This window comes from Scyliorhinus canicula, chromosome 10 (genome assembly GCF_902713615.1).
Source record: "Scyliorhinus canicula chromosome 10, sScyCan1.1, whole genome shotgun sequence".
In the NCBI taxonomy this organism is placed as follows: domain Eukaryota; kingdom Metazoa; phylum Chordata; class Chondrichthyes; order Carcharhiniformes; family Scyliorhinidae; genus Scyliorhinus; species Scyliorhinus canicula.
Window position 1 is genome coordinate 149,069,864 of NC_052155.1, and position 17,294 is coordinate 149,087,157.

General features: G+C 47.5%; 1 protein-coding gene across 2 annotated transcripts in view; it reads right to left on the bottom strand.

Annotated features, from left to right (window-relative positions):
* LOC119972708 (cAMP-regulated phosphoprotein 21-like) overlaps window positions 1-17,294 on the bottom strand; it is a 503,944-nt gene that overhangs the window by 358,565 nt on the left and 128,085 nt on the right. For both annotated transcript variants that reach the window (XM_038809853.1, XM_038809854.1), the window contains exon 2: window positions 16,543-16,657. The gene's annotated coding sequence lies outside the window, so the exon portion shown is untranslated. The remainder of the gene's footprint in view (window positions 1-16,542; window positions 16,658-17,294) is intronic.

Genomic DNA, 17,294 nt, shown 5'->3' on the forward strand with positions numbered 1-17,294 from the left:
TGCCTTTGGTACGCTTCTTGTTATTGTCTTTGATGTTGTTGTTGTTGTGTTGGTTGGTTTTGTTGTCATGTTTGCTGCGCTCAAGGACCACACTCTGTGGATAATACGGGTCCTTCACACAGTTACTCATGTCAGCGTCCTTTGTGGCATCTTCTGTTTCCTTGAGCGTGCTGTCACTGAGTTTGCGGCGCTCCCCATCTGGAGTCATGTCCGGCTTACATGAATCAGCTTTGGCTTGTCGATTCTCCCCGTCTGGAGTCTGATCTGTTTCACCTGAGTCAGTTTTGGCTTGTCGGTGCTCCCCGTCTGGAGCCCTTTCTGGTTCACCTGAAGCAGCTTTGGTTTCTTGCTGCTCCCCTTCCGGAGTCATTGCCGGTTCACTGGAGTCAGCTGAAGTTTCGTGATGCTCCCCATCCGGAGTTATTTCAGGTTCACTTGCATCTTCTGAGGTTTCTTGATGCTCCACGTCCGGAGTCAAAGCGTTCAGGAATGCATTTGCTTGTGGAGAGGCTCGAGTGACTGAGGTGTGAAGTAACGTGGTGTCACCGGAGTCACCAGCAGTTTCACTGTGATTGGCGAGTGCCTCTGTACACACTAGCTGAGGTCTGTCACATTGCACATCTTGTATGGGAATTGGGATGCTGTCGTCACTTGTCGCACATACAGTGGGTAGAGCTTCAGTAGCTTCTTGTCGTTCACTTGAGCTGGTAGACTGTCAGAGTCTTCTGGTGGCTCAAACATCAATGTCTTCTTGTCGTTCACTTGAGCTGGTAGACCGTCAGAGTCTTCTGGTGGCTCAAACAATCTGGGTGGACTGTCATAGTCGCTTTGTTGTTCACTGGAGCGTGATAGACTGACATACTCTTCGTGCTGTTCACTGGAGCATGGAAGACTCGCATTGTCTGCTGCTAGTTGCTCAGAGGAGGTTGCTAGACCCTCATGGTCACGTTCATGCAAGGACTGCGCTCTGGAGTCTTGCGTTCCTTCTATCATCGCTTTCTGTGTGGAGGTTGGGAGCCTTCGTGGTGTGTGGACCACTCTCTGTCTGGAGTCGGGGACTCTTCGCGGTGCGTGGACCACTGTCTGTGTGGCAGCAGGCCGCTCTCTGTGGGCTTGTACCGCTCTCCGTCTCTTGGTGTCAGGCCGCAGCATAATCCTGCACTCGTGAGTCGGGATGTCATATATGCTGGGCTGAAGATTCCCCAATCCGAAGAACTCATCGTCTGGGTCTTCAATGTACACCTCTAGTTGCGGTTCAGATTTGGTACAGGGGTAGCCACCTCCCAAGATGAAATCTTCGTCTGAATCGTTGACTTCCAAGACCATATCATCTTCTAGGGCGGTGCTTACTGCATGTTGCAGGGTTCTGCAGAGGTTACTTGTAGCTACTAGTTGAGTTTCAGGCATTGTGCTGTTGTTCCAGGTGAAAGAATCTTGTTTTGAGGCTTTAAATTTTTTTTTTCGTGTTTCCCCTTTAAGTGGGCGTGGTCTGGGGCCTCTGACATCACGAGTGTGTGATGTAGATCGTAGGAAGCGATTGCACATGCGCACATCGCTGTTCCTTTACTTGGGGCCTTTTTCGCAATTGCGCATGCGCAGCTTCTCATGCATGCGCAAACGGACCTTCCCGTTCTGTGCGCTCTTCACGCAACTGCGCATGTGCAGCACCTTTCCCAAGATGGCTGCAAATCAAGATTGTCATTCGCTGCTCGCCCACCCCGGCCTCGTGGTTAGTATTGGCAACTCTTTTACCATTTTCTGTTGGTTTCTTTGGGCGAGATTCTCCCAAAACGGGAGAAATCGTAAAGCGCGCCCCTTCCCGACCGGGGACCGATTCTGGTCCCCGGTCGGGGCTAGCAGCCCGACGCCGTAGGCTCCGGCAAGACGGGCTTAACGAAAATCGTTAAGCCCGCTTGCCGGAGTTAGCGCCGGCTGACGCGTCATATGACGTCAGCCGCGCATGCGCAGTTTGGAAGTCTCCAACCCGCGCATGCGCGGGTGACGTCATCGCGTTTTTGCGCGAAATCCGCGCATGCGCGGGCCGGGTTGCCCCTCAGCCGCCCCGCGAATGGATACTGCGGGGCGGCGGAAGGACAAGTAGTGTGCGGGCATCGGGCCCGCTGCCCGCGATCGGTGCCCACCGATCGCGGGCCCATGGCACCCTTGGCACGGCCGTGGTACGGCCGTGCCAATCGGTGCCATGGTTATTAATAGCGAGTTTGTGACGCCGGTTTTACGAATGGCCAGACCAGGTGTGTTTGCCGTTCGTAAAAACGGCGGAAAGGGCTGGGACTTCGGCCCATCTAACAGCTGAGAATCGCTGCCGGCCGTAAAAAAACAGCGGCAGCGATTCGGGTCGGGACTTCGGCGGGGGGGTGGGAGAATAGCGGGAGGGCGGCAAAAATGTCGGGAAGGCCCTCCCGCTATTCTCCCACCCGTCGTGGGGGGCGGAGAATTTCGCCCTTTGTCTTTTCCTCGCAGTATCGTTCGAACTTGTCCAGGACTGTCTGGAATTCACTCTTGTCTTGCCCTTTGGAGTATTTGAAGGTCTGGAAGATTTCAGCTGCTCTTGGACCCTCGATGGTAAGTAGAAGCTTTATTTTCTCTGCATCTGTCACGCCATCTAGGTCGGACGCTACCAGGTAGATCTCAAATCTCTGCCTGAACGAAGATCAGTTTTCACTGAGATTGCCGTGGTACCTGAGCTGCTGTGGAAATGGAATCTCGAACATCATCTTGCCTGGGTGCCATTGCTGGTAGTCAATGTCTGCTGAGTTGTAACTCTATGGATTTAAACAGTTCACTCCATGGTACCATGTTTTGTTATGCTCTTGACATAGCATAAGCTGCTTCCTTGATGTGCACTCTGACAAAGGAAGGTTCAGACTTGGAGATAGCTTTAACACATTTATTGAACTGTTGACGATTCTCCTACTTGGATTCGACTCTCCTGTTAATCCTGCTATTGCTACTCAGACTATTTAACCAGTCTACTACAATCCACGTGGTGGGTGTGATGTTCAATCAACCCTGTGTACCCATTCAGTGTCTCCACTGGAAAGAGGAAGATCATGTGTGCTATGTCCTTTTATATGGGTTGGTGTAATGCCCTCCTGTGGTAGTGTCACCTGTGTGTGTGTCGTGAATGCCCATCGGTCGTGTCCTGTCTTACTGGCCTATTGGTTGAATGTCTGTGTGTCATGTCTCTGGTGCTCCCTCTAGTGTCTATCTAGTCTGCGTGTATTTACATTAACCCCTTGTGTATTTACAGTGATGCATATCACCACATTAGGGTCTTCAGATGAGTAAAGTTTTTGTTAGAGTAGATATAGAGGAAGTACTGCCTCTGGTGGGTGACCAGAATAAAGCAATCTTAAAATTAGAACTAGATCATTCAGGGGTGATGTAACACTTCTCATACAAAGGATGGTGAAAACCTCTCTAAAATATTATTCAAGTTATGTCAATTGAAAATTTCAAAACTCAAATTGATTGATACTTTTTTGATAGGAAAAGCTATTAAGGGTTGTGGAATCAAGGCAGCTCGATAGAGTAAAATACAGATCGGCCATTATTTAGTTACTTGGGAAAGCAGGGTCTCGGGACCAAATGACCTTCTCCTGTTCCTATGAACAATTTATGTTCATATTGTGGTCAGGTTTAGTTTCTTTGCCCAAGTTGTCACACAGATTCTTTTGCAGCTGAAATGCCTGTGTGATGGCTCCTGTTTGAACACTTGTGCAGTTGGTGTGGGTTCATGTTATTGAACTCCAATCACTAATGCGTAAATAGCCCTCTCATAATTTAAGCTTTTCTCTGAAATATCTTTGTACTGAACTGCAGAGAGGAACTTCATATACCTGGAACTGGTTGCACCAGAAACCATGGAAACAAGTGCATGCCACTAGGAATTACACACTTATATATATATATACACCTTTTGAGGTTCAATTTCACAATAAAAACTGCAGCACACACAATATATCAGCATGCAAATTAACATACTTATTCTGCAAACTATTACAATAGAGAATCATTATCCGATCTAGTTCTCTTTTTCCATACCCTTTTGATGAGTAGCTGTCAATCCTGGGTGATGAAGTATACATCCATTGCCAAACATATAGGACACTGGGATCAGTAATCTTGGCTCCAGATAAGTGGCCAATGGTGTCTCTGATTAAGTACACAGGCAAGGAAGTTAAATCAACCAAATAGTTCAGATTGGAGTTGACTGGTGGAATGAAGAGGCAAGAGCCTGGATTCTCCACCTCTCGATGCCGGAAGCTCGGACGGAGGATCATGCGTCTGGCCAAAGTTGAGGTACATGCCTGGCTCTGAATGGAACACCATGGGTGAGATTCTCCCAGCCCTGGGCCGGGCCGGAGATTTTGATTTGATTTATTATTGTCACATGTATTAGTATACAGTGAAAAGTATTGTTTCTTGCATGCTGTACAAACAATGCATACCGTACATAAGGAAGAAAAGAGAGACTGCAGAATATAATGTTACAGTTATAGCAAGGTGTAGAGAAAAGATCAACTTAATACGAGGTAGGTCCATTCAAAAGTCTGATGGCAGTACGGAAGAAGCTGTTCTTGAGCCGGTTGGTATGTGACCTCAAACTTCGGTATCTTTTTCCTGACGGTAAGGAGGTGGAAGAGAGTATGTCCGGGGTGCGTGGGTCCTTAACTATATGCGCGGAAAAATACCCGTGAACGGGCCACGCCACTCCGATGCCGGCACACGATTCGCCACAGAGCGGAGAATTGGCGCCGGTTGAGGGGCCACTCTACGCGACTGCCCGCCGATTCTTCAGCCCAAATGGGCCGAGCGGCCGTAAGAAGAGAGCCGAGTCCCGCTGGTGCCATTCTAACCTGCTCCGGGCCAGCGGGACCTCGGCGAGTAAGGGTCAGGTGGCGGCCTTTGGAGAATCCCGCCCCATGCTTCGGTCCCTCGCTGGTGACGATAATCCTCACCCCGCACCAGAAACGGCATGCAAATATATAATTAGCATGTTTGACCTACTATGCTCCGGGCCTCCGCGATTCTACCTCTAAGGCAGAATCACGAGGGTGCATTTTACTACAGGTATTTACAAGCGGGAACTGGGCCCTATGGCTGCTGAGAGGGCAGTTCCAGCTGCCACCACTTCGTTCGCTCAACCCTATCTGTGGGACCTGCGGGAAAAGGTTTAAGAAAAGTTTACAAACTGTTATAAATCGTACCGCATGCTGGCGATGGCTGCCAGGGCTGAGGGTTGTAGAGGGGAGCGAGTTGGTGACAGGTCCGTGGATTCGGAGTGTCCCCCTCGAGATCAGGGTGGCCTGGCTCAGGCTGTCATTGCTGGAGTATTTGTTTGAAATGCGCCCATTTGGTGCAGGTTACAGGCCCCTGGCTGTTCACTCTGCTGACTGCTCACAGTGTCCTGTAAATGTTCACGGAGCCTCTGGTCATTTGGGAGCCCACCCAGGCCGCCCCTTAGGAAACCCTCAGACCCCAGCTGACCCATCCCTAGGATGGGCGTGGCCAAGTTCAATCAGTGGCCCGCCAGATGCTGGCTCTCGTCGGTGCACTCATCAGAAGTGCCGCCCCACTGCATCTGCAGGCGGTGGAAAGTTGCTGACACCCCCTCCTGTAGATCCTGGCTTTGCATCTACATCTTCACCAGTTATGAGATAATTCTTTTCAGAAGAGTGTCTGGATTACAGCTGTTTCCCGGGATCAGACAGCCATCTGACTATCTGCTGCCTCGGGAGTACCTATGTCCACCTGATATGCTGCAGCACGTGTGACGTTGAGGTGAGCTGGATGGATGAGAGATACACGGGGTGGATATAGTCTGTAACTGATGACTTGTGTATGCAAGCCACCTGACCAAAGAAGACAATATAGGGGATGGGGATTGGTGCAGAGTGTGGGGGATGCTGGAATCTGGGTTTTTCTTGGCCTCTAGGAGAGTGGGGGGGGGGGGGGGGGTGATATGAGAAGTGAGGGATTGCAGTGATGCCTGCACTCCTCTGAACCCACACAGGGCACCCCCAAGCCCAATCCCCATAACAGGAAAAATGCCAGCTTGACACCTTGGCAATGCCAGCTTGCAGTGCCACCTGGGTAGCTTGGCAATGGCAGTTGGCACATGGGTGGCACTTCTTGGGTGCCAGCCTGGCAGTGCCAAGCAAGGTGTCTGTGTTTCACCAGCAGTGTCAGGGTGCCACCCTGCCCAGATTGCAATCAGCTGGGGTCTCCAATCCCCTGAGAGACCCAATGAGCACTGTTCTGTTTGGTCCCCCGCTTGTGGAGATCAGCAGAGAACTGCGCTCGCCCGAGGTCTCCAAGGTGAAGGCATCAGATCCCAACACCTTGGTTAGATAGTGGGAGTGAATATTAGAGTGAGGCTAGCTGTCTCGCTCTAATATGCAGATTTGATAAAAGATGATCCCTTCACAATTGGCAGGATTCACATCGCAACGTTTCATGAGATCGCATTAGCTTAGTGGGTAGCACTGTTGCTTCACAGCGCCAGGGTCACAGGTTCAATTCCCTGCTTGGGTCACTGTCTGTGTAGAGTCTGCATGTTTTCCCCATGTCTGCGTGGGTTTCCTCCGGGTGTTCCGGTTTCCTCCAACAAGTCTCGAAAGACGTCCCGTTAAGTCATTTGGACATTCTGAATTCTCCCTCCATGTACCCGAACAGGCACCGGGATGTGGCGACTCGGGGCTTTTCACAGTAACTTCATTGCAGTGTTGATGTTAGCTGACTAGTGACAATAAATATTATTGTTACTAGATCTCACAAGACATTGCGAGCCGGAAAGATCCTGGAAGAGGGATCTCCCGGTATCTACCGACCGCGTCTCACTGCGCCGAGTTGCCTTTCAGGCGTAATCTGGCCGGTACATTGTGACCGTAGTCTATCAAACACAGAATCTCACTCACGGTTTGAAGATGCATTATTGGTTAATTAATCAAGCATTAAGATTGCATAAGGATTATTGAACTACCTTAGGTGACTGGAATCAGTTAGGAAAGTAAGGAGTTAGCGAATTTGCAAAAGGATGCAGACAGGTTAAGTGAGTGGGGAAAAATTTGGCAGATGGAATATAACGTGAGAAAATGTGATGTTTCCTCTTGTGGGGGAGACTTAAACTAATGGGACATAGATTAAGAATGAGAGGACTCCCTTTTGAGACGGGGTGAGAATTTATTTTCTCTCAGAGGGTCATTAGTCTGTGGAATTCTCATTCCCAAAAAGTAGCGAGGCTGGCTCTTTAAATTTATTCAAGGAAGAGTTAGGTCAATTTTTGAGAGACAAGGGAATCAAGGGGTATGGAAGGCAGGATGGTCAGAGCTGAAACCACATGCTCACACTGAATGGCGGAGCAGTGTCCAAAGGCCAAATGACCTACTCCTGTTCCTAAGTCCTGAGAGGGTCTTGAAAGCACTAGATGAATATGTACTATTACCTAGATGTACTAACACAAGATGAAAATGTATTATTATCAGGGCACATCCTGTCCACAAAAAGCAGAACGAATTCAATCCAGCGAATTACAACCTACTCTCAATCAACTGCAAAGTGATGGAAGGATGGATGCAATCCAGTGGTACACACCTTCTCACTGACTTTCAATTTGGTTTCCACCAGAATAAATCAGCTCCATATCCGTGGTCCAAACATGGACACAAAGACTGAATTTCAGAGGGGAGGTAAGAGTGACTATCCTTGAAGGCAACATTTGGCCAAGTGTGGCCTTGTGAAATTGGAGTCAGTGGAAATTAAAGCAGAATTCACTCTGGCTGGAATCACATCTAGTAAAAGGAAAAGTATTGTGGCTCTTGGAGCCAATCATCTAAGCCCCAGTATATCACTGCAGTCATTCCTCAGGGTAGTGTTCAAGACAGAACCAAATTCAGGTGCTTCATCGATGATCTTCCCTCCATCAAAAGCTCAGAGGTATGGATGTTTGTCAATGATTGCAAATTCTTCAGTACCTTTCAGAACTCTTCAAATAATGAAGCACTTCACACCCGCATGTAGAAAGACCTGGACATTATTCATGCTTGGAATGAAAAATAGCAACTTAATATTTGCGTCATGCCAGTGCAAGGAAATTACTTACTCCGATCTCTAATCACCTCTTGACACTCATTGGTATTAACATTATCAAATCCCCAACCATTAACATCCTGAGGGTCGCCATTTACCAGAAACACAATTGGATTAGCCATCCATATAAATATTTTGATGACATTAGCAGGCCAGATGCTGAATATCACATGAGGAGTGACTCCTGACTCCCCAAAGCCTGCCCACCATCTGCAAGGCACAAGCGAGGCACGTGATGGAATACCCTCCACTTGCCTCAATGTTTGCAGCTCCACGTACACTAAAACTCACCACTACCTTCACAAGAGCATTCAAGGATCGGTAATAAATTCTAGCCTCTCTAATAATACCCCACAACCTGGGAATAACTAAAAAAAAAATTATGACTCTTAAGTGGGTATCAGCATATGCAAATAAGGCCTACTCCTGGATAGGCTACATTTGCACAATTCAATTGTAAATGTTCACAGTACATTCTGTGCAAGTTGTAACCTGTTTCTTCAGGTGCTCAGCACTCAAACCTTAACCATCCCACAGGCTGCCACAAGTATGACATTTTTCCTGGCCTTACAGTTGAGTTGTTAGGAGCAGCTTCCTGGTTCCACAGTAAATCCACTAGTTGCTCCCAGCCACCGCTCTCCCAAAGTGTTTGGAGGAATTTGGCGTGTGAACTGATCCTTCTGCTTGCCCTTGACTGCCATGAGCATAAATCACTCGATGGCAAATTATGAAACTAATTTCAACAAAATTGACCATTTGTGGGTTGCACAGGAAAATTTACAAGGGAAACGGCTGGATTCAGGAAAGAATGCAACTGGCTCGTTTCTATCCTTCATGAAGGAACGACCACCAATTAATGATCCAGGGTTCCTGAGACACTAACAATGATAGTAACCACATTCACGTATACATGTGAAGAAATCTTCAGTGGTAACACAGCTGTATATAACTAGAGAGATTCTTGTCATATTAAGATCCTCTCTTCCAGACTCCAGACGCAGAAACCTCATTTGCTGTTTTTCTATTGAAGAGTACAATTCTCTCTCGCCCTGCCTTCATCAGTGCATCATAGAATCCCTGCAGTGCAGAAGGGGGCCATTCAGCCAATCGAGTCTGCACCCACCCACTGAAAGAGCACCCTCCCTCGACTCACTCCCCCACCCTATTCCCTTAACCGCATCTAACCTTTTGGACACTAAGGGGCAATTTAGCATGGCCAATCCACCTAATCTGCACATGTTTGGACTGTGGGAGGAAACTGGAGCACCGGAGGAAACCCACGCAGTCACGGGGAGAATGGGCAGACTCCACACAGGCAGTCACCCAAGGCCGGAATTGAACTCGGGGGGGCCCCTGGCACTGTGAGGCAGCAATTCTAGCCACCGTGCTGCCTATCAAACGGCATTGCAAGGATTACTTTGATTGGTTTTTAAATCCCAATTTTCAACAATTTTCAGGTTGTCATTTCAGCATCTTTTATGAATGCTAAGTGTCTGCATGAATTGTGAATGCAGAAAATCCTTTTTTTTGAGGACAGTCAGGAATCATGCCTCCAGAGACTCCTGCTCAGCTATAATTTTACACATCTCAGCATCAGGCAGACAAAGATAAATCGATTGTTGTGCTACACATGGGAATGAAACACCTCCCTTGTGGCATCATAAAAGTGCCAGTGCTGCATGCTCTAGACCAGATTGCCAGAACATTTCATTAATTCTTCTGGCCTCCTGTTGTGTGCATAATCTCCATAACACTGCCTGGGTGAATCACTCAGGATCTAATATGGCTGAAATCCTTGGCATTGTTCACAAAGTTGCTTCCTTCTGCTGTGGTCAAGGAGACTAAAGTGGATGTAAGAAGAGGCCATACCGTCCATTTTGTTCAAAAAGCAGCACAAAAGGTGTGTCTGGCCAGTCTAAATGAAACCTAGCTCACTGATAGTGTCAAGGCTACCTCATCGAATTACACATTCCAAGCATTTCCCACCCAAATGCCAGGATTCGTGCCTTCAAATTCCCTTCATCCTCTGGTCCTGTCTAAGCACCTCACAATCTATCACCCTTCAAGGGCTGCCCTTCACCGTCTTCATTTTCTACCATTCTTCCAAGCTCCCTCAGAATCGCTGATGATTGCCTCACTGAGAGCTTATCCCATTCTGCTCACTCAGTCTTCCACAATATGGTCTTCTCCAACAACCTGTTCAATATCACTCACCTTGTTTCTGCCCTCAAAGCCTTCAGCATCACCACGTCCTCACGGTCACACTCCTTGTCCTTTACAATATCTTACTACATCATTTCAAATGATGTCTCCGAGTTAATTGCATGATCTAACTTGACCACGTCATGTAATATTTCTTCTCCCTCTATGAACAAATCCTTCTTCTCCTCTTGTCTGTCACAACTCACTTCCTTTGCCCTAGACCCTCCATCCTTTCCACAACGCCATGTTTAAATAGTTCAAAGATTTCTTCATCTCTAACACTGAGACAATTTTCTCAACAGCCTCACTCTTCCCCTCTCCCGATCAACTCCCTTGACACAAAGTTGAGCAACATTATAAAGAGCTCTCCTGACATTATCCTCCTCATGTTGATATTATCAATTCCACTGCTTAGGAAGAACACCTTGGACTGTTCCACCTTCCTCAACCACCAATGTAATTCTAATTTTCTGCCACATTTAAGCTTATTAATTGTCCAGGTCAAGTCACCAACAGTTGATGTGGATGTAGCACCATATTGATGCTCTCCTGTGTTTGACAATCAACCACTCTACCCTCTTATATTGTTCATCCTCCATAGTCCAATTCTGTGGAAATGCTCTATTATTGTTCTATTCCTAGTTATCCCAAAAATAACCAGCACCTGAAATGGATCTACCATCTTCGTATGCTCACCTTACATTCTTAGTCATAAAGAAAACTATTCTCTCGCAATGTTGCTTCCACTCTAATGGGTTTACAGGTGGGGAAGGCCTAAACGTTCCCGCCACCAACCAGCCCAAACATTTTCATGGAGAAGCTGAGTCTGAGGACCACTCTTGCCCCAATTAAGACCCTTAGGTGGCCAATTATTGACAATTTAAGAGCCACTTCCCACCCAGCCTCAATTTTGAACACAGCAGGAGGAGTTCAGGTGCAGGATGGAAACCCCACAGGCCACCTGCTCAGGCCTCGGCCCGAAAGGGGAGGCACCTCCCTCGGGACACCTTTACACAATAGATACCTCCCCTGCCCCAACCAACCCATATCAAGGTCAACCCCCATGGGTGTTCACTCACCCCGTGGCCTATCCAACAACAAGCCCATCTCTCTCTACCAAACAGTGGGTTTTACTTCCCCTCCATGCTTTGAGAGTCCCGCACTAACTTTGTCCTGGATTCAGAGACTTAGAAACTGGGGACTGTTTGTAGTGGCAGTCTTGACCACTGCTGAGAATAGAGAGAATAGAGAGCTACCAGCCAATCTGACTGGCCGGCAGTTCTTTGAGGTGGGGCCTAAGGAGGGGCAGAATTCCTGTCTCCAGTCAATTAACATTCCTCAGAGTGTTAGATGACTGTGGAGAGCTGTTATGATTGGCAAGAATCCATTCCCCCACAACTCTTCGGGAGGCAGGGCAGGAATCTCAGCCATCCACATGTTCTCACATCTTTCACTGCTCGCATTGTCAATTCATCCAATATGCTGTGTATTCCCTCCCTCTGCTCCAACTTCCTAACTTTCAGTCTTCATGCCCAACACTCTGAAACTTTTTTCTTATAGGTCTAAGCCTTGCCAAGTCTCTCTCCACTTTCAAAACCTTCCTTCGGATGTAACTCTTCAATGATGCCTTCAAAAGTCCTTTGCAAAGCATGTTATAGTATTTACATTTTTATGGGCGGCACAATAATAATCGCTTATTGTCACAAGTAGGCTTCAATGAAGTTACTGAGTGGTCAGCACTGTTGTTTCACAGCGGCAGGGACCCGGGTTCAATCCCAGCTTGGGTCACTGTCTGTGCGGAGTCTGCACGTTCTCCCCGTGTCTGCGTACATTTCCTTCGGGTGCTCCGGTTTCCTCCCACAAGTCCCGAAAGATGTGCTTTTTAGGTAAATTGAACATTCTGAATTCTCCCTCAGTATACCCGAACAGGTGCCAGAATGTGGCTCCTAGGGTATTTTCATAGTAACTTAATTGCAGTGTTAATGTAAGCCTACTTGTGACACGAATAAAGATTATTATTACTACTCAATTATGGGATGTGAGTGTCGCTGGAAACGTCAGCATTTGTTGCCTATCCCTTGATATCCTTAATAAGGCCATTTCAGAGACATGGATAGAGCAGGGACAGGAATGGTTGTTGCAGGTTCCGGGGTTTAGGTGTTTTAGTAAGCTCAGAGAAGGGGGCAAAAGAGGGGGAGGTGTGGCGCTGCTAGTCAAGGACAGTATTACGGTGGCGGAAAGGATGCTAGATGGGGACTCTTCTTCCGAGGTAGTATGGGCTGAGGTTAGAAACAGGAAAGGAGAGGTCACCCTGTTGGGAGTTTTCTATAGGCCACCTAATAGTTCTAGGGATGTAGAGGAAAGGATGGCGAAGATGATTCTGGAAAAGAGCGAAAGTAACAGGGTAGTTGTTATGGGAAACTTTAACTTTACAAATATTGACTGGAAAAGATATAGTTCGAGTACATTAGATGGGTCGTTCTTTGTACAATGTGTGCAGGAGGGTTTCCTGACACAATATGTTGACAGGCCAACAAGAGGCGAGGCCACATTGGATTTGGTTTTGGGTAATGAACCAGGCCAGGTGTTAGATCTGGAGGTAGGTGAGCACTTTGGAAACAGTGACCACAATTCGGTGACCTTTACATTAGTGATGGAAAGGGATAAGTATACCCCGCAGGGCAAGAGTTATAGCTGGGGGAAGGGCAATTATGATGCCATTAGACATGACTTAGAATGTGTAGGTTGGAGAAGTAGGCTGCAAGGGTTGGGCACACTGGATATGTGGAGCTTGTTCAAGGAACAGCTATTGCGTGTTCTTGATAAGTACGTACCAGTCAGGCAGGGAGGAAGGGGTAGAGCGAGGGAACCGTGGTTTACCAAAGAAGTGGAATCTCTTGTTAAGAGGAAGAAGGAGGCCTATGTGAAGATGAGGCATGAAGTTTCAGTTGGGGCGCTTGATAGTTACAAGGAAGCGAGGAAGGATCTAAAGAGAGAGCTAAGACGAGCAAGGAGGGGACATGAAAAGTCTTTGGCAGGCAGGATCAAGGAAAACCCAAAAGCTTTCTATAGGTATGTCAGGAATAAAAGAATGACTAGGGTAAGAGTAGGGCCAGTCAAGGACAGTAGTGGGAAGTTGTGTGTGGAGGCTGAGGAGATAAGCGAGATACTAAATGAATACTTTTCGTCAGTATTCACTCAGGAAAAAGATAATGTTGTGGAGGAGAATGCTGAGACCCAGGCTATTAGAATAGATGGCATTGAGGTGCGTAGGAAAGAAGTGTTGGCAATACTGGACAAGGTGAAAATAGATAAGTCCCCGGGGCCTGATGGGATTTATCCTAGGATTCTCTGGGAAGCCAGGGAAGAGATTGCTGAGCCTTTGGCTTTGATTTTTATGTCATCATTGGCTACAGGAATAGTGCCAGAGGACTGGAGGGTAGCAAATGTGGTCCCTTTGTTCAAGAAGGGGAGTAGAGATAACCCCGGTAACTATAGGCCGGTGAGCCTCACGTCTGTTGTGGGTAAAGTCTTGGAGAGGATTATAAGAGATACGATTTATAATAATCTAGATAGGAATAATATGATTAGGGATAGTCAGCATGGTTTTGTGAAGGGTAGGTCATGCCTCACAAACCTTATCGAGTTCTTTGAGAAGGTGACTGAACAGGTAGACGAGGGTAGAGCAGTTGATGTGGTGTATATGGATTTCAGTAAAGCGTTTGATAAGGTTCCCCACGGTCGGCTATTGCAGAAGATACGGAGGCTGGGGATTGAGGGTGATTTAGAGATGTGGATCAGAAATTGGCTAGTTGAAAGAAGACAGAGGGTGGTGGTTGATGGCAAATGTTCAGAATGGAGTTCAGTTACGAGTGGCGTACCACAAGGATCTGTTCTGGGGCCGTTGCTGTTTGTCATTTTTATAAATGACCTAGAGGAGGGCACAGAAGGTTCGGTGAGTAAATTTGCAGACGACACTAAAGTCGGTGGAGTTGTAGACAGTGTGGAAGGATGTTGCAGGTTACAGAGGGACATAGATAAGCTGCAGAGCTGGGCTGAGAGGTGGCAAATGGAGTTTAATGTAGAGAAGTGTGAGGTGATTCACTTTGGAAAGAATAACAGGAATGCGGAATATTTGGCTAATGGTAAAATTCTTGGCAGTGTGGATGAGCAGAGGGATCTCGGTGTCCATGTACATAGATCCCTGAAAGTTGCCACCCAGGTTGATAGGGTTGTGAAGAAGGCCTATGGTGTGTTGGCCTTTATTGGTAGAGGGATTGAGTTCCGGAGCCATGAAGTCATGTTGCAGCTGTACAAAACTCTGGTACGGCCGCATTTGGAGTATTGCGTACAGTTCTGGTCGCCTCATTATAGGAAGGACGTGGAAGCTTTGGAACGGGTGCAGAGGAGATTTACCAGGATGTTGCCTGGTATGGAGGGAAAATCTTATGAGGAAAGGCTGATGGACTTGAGGTTGTTTTCGTTAGAGAGAAGATGGTTAAGAGGTGACTTAATAGAGGCATACAAAATGATCAGAGGGTTAGATAGGGTGGACAGTGAGAGCCTTCTCCCGCGGATGGGGGTGGCTAGCACGAGGGGACATAGCTTTAAACTGAGGGGTAATAGATATAGGACAGAGGTCAGAGGTAGGTTTTTTACACAAAGAGTGGTGAGGCCGTGGAATGCCCTACCTGCAACAGTAGTGAACTCGCCAACATTGAGGGCATTTAAAAGTTTATTGGATAAGCATATGGATGATAATGGCATAGCGTAGGTTAGATGGTCTTTAGTTTTTGACTTCCCATGTCGGTGCAACATCGTGGGCCGAAGGGCCTGTACTGCGCTGTATCGTTCTATGTTAAGGTGGTGCTGAGCTGCTTTCTCAAGTTATTGTTGTGCATGTAGTGCAGGTACAGCCACAGTGTTGTCAGGGAGGGAGATCCAGGATTTTGACCCAGTGGCAGTGATGGAACAGTGATATAGTTCCAGGTCAGGATGGAGTATGGCTTGGAGGGAAATTGCAGGTGACGGTGTTGCTCTTATGCCTCGAGATGACAGAGATTGTGGGTTTGGAAGATGTTGTTGTAGCTCGTTTGGCAAGTTATTGCACTGCTGCCACTGTTTCAGTAGTGGGGGAAATGATTGTTTGAGGTGGTGTATCCGGTGCCAATCAAATGGATGGCTTTGTCCTGGATGATTTTGTGCTTTTCTGTGTGTTGTTGAAGTTGCACTCATCCAAGACATTGAAGGTGCAAGTAGTCAGTGTGGAATGGAAGCACAAATTCTCACAGAAAAATTGAAGTGCCGAATAAAAATCTGATTCATTTCATGGAGATGAAGACAGGATTGAACAAAACAGATCTGATGGCACAGAAGCAGAACCTTGGGAATTGCAGAGGTGATTAAGAACTGGGAAGTCAAAATATTGCAGCATAAAATGAAAGTCAAACATTATACAGATACTCCCGCACCTTGATTTCAACCGTTAAAAGATAATCTATTTCTTGGCCCAATATAAGAGAACCACCCACACAAATACCACATATGATCGTGTTTTCTCTCTCAGTCTTTTGTACGGTGTTTAACGTTTCCCTGCTCAACCCATTACCGTATGCCACATTTGTTGTTATGGCAACACATTGTAGATATTTGCTTGTGAGGCAGCTGATCCTGCTGTATCAATTAAAGTGGCTCAGGAGGCAAGGGCTTTGCTTCATGGGCCACTGGCACCAATATTGAGGAAAGAGGGAGGTGTTAGGTTGGAACGGGTTCCATTAATAATACACTGGGATCAGTATCCTGGAAAATCGAATGACGAGGGCAGGAGACATGGGCTTTAAACTGAGACAGGGAAGAGCAGGATTCCGGAAAATTTCCTTTTGGAAGCAAAACTCTCCAGTCGAGCAGGATTTGGGGTAAAAGCAATATTCTGAGTGACTCAGAATGGGACAGTGAGAGTAGCAAAGATAAAAGTGACTAAGATGCATTCACGGAAAATTAGAAAAGCATCAAAGCTAACGGCACATTATCCGAATATATGAGGCATTCACTACAAATTAGATGAATTAATAGAACACAGAAAGAATTTGGTTTCAAAGTGACCAATGTGGGGAACTCCGTATTTCAGGATACTTAACTTTTAGAAGAAATGGACTAAATGGCAAAAAAGTAAAGGTAGTCATGATAATAAAGGATGTAATAAAGACTGGTTATGAAATCTGGACTCACCTCAGTGTTGACAACAAAGTTCAGAAACTTCCGACGGACCTCGGAATTTGTGCGCATGAGCAGACTCGAAGTGGGCTGTGCACGTGCAGTTTTGCAATCCTTATGTTCTTTGGGCCTGTGCAAGAAGACAAACGCCGTTAAAATCCAGGTCAGATCACTGAGAGCCATAGAGGTGAGAGAGGTCCCAAAGGAGACATGGAAAACTCCTAAAGAAGAGAAGGAGACATGGAAAACTCCTAAAGGAGAGAGGGGGACATGGAGAGCTCTTAAAGGGCAGAGGGGTACAGGGAAAACTCCTAAAGGAGAGCGGGAGATATGGAGAGTTCCCAAAGGGCAGTTGGAGACAGGGAAAACTCCTAAAGGAGAGAGGGAGATATGGAGAGTTCCCAAAGGGCAGTTGGAGACAGGGAGAGCTCCTAAAGGAGAGAGGGGGACAGGGCGAGTTCCTAAGGGGGGAGACAGGGAGAGTTCCTAAGGGGGGAGACAGGGAGAGTTCCTAAGGGGGGGGGGGGGGAGAGAGACAGGGAGAGTTCCTAAGGGGGGGGGGGGGGGGGAGAGACAGGGAGAGTTCCTAAGGGGGGGGGGGGGGGGGGAGAGACAGGGAGAGTTCCTAAGGGGGGGGGGGGGGGGGGAGAGACAGGGAGAGTTCCTAAGGGGGGGGGAGAGACAGGGAGAGTTCCTAAGGGGGGGGGGGGGGGGAGACAGGGAGGGGGGGGGGGGGGAGAGACAGGGAGGGGGGGGGGGAGAGAGAC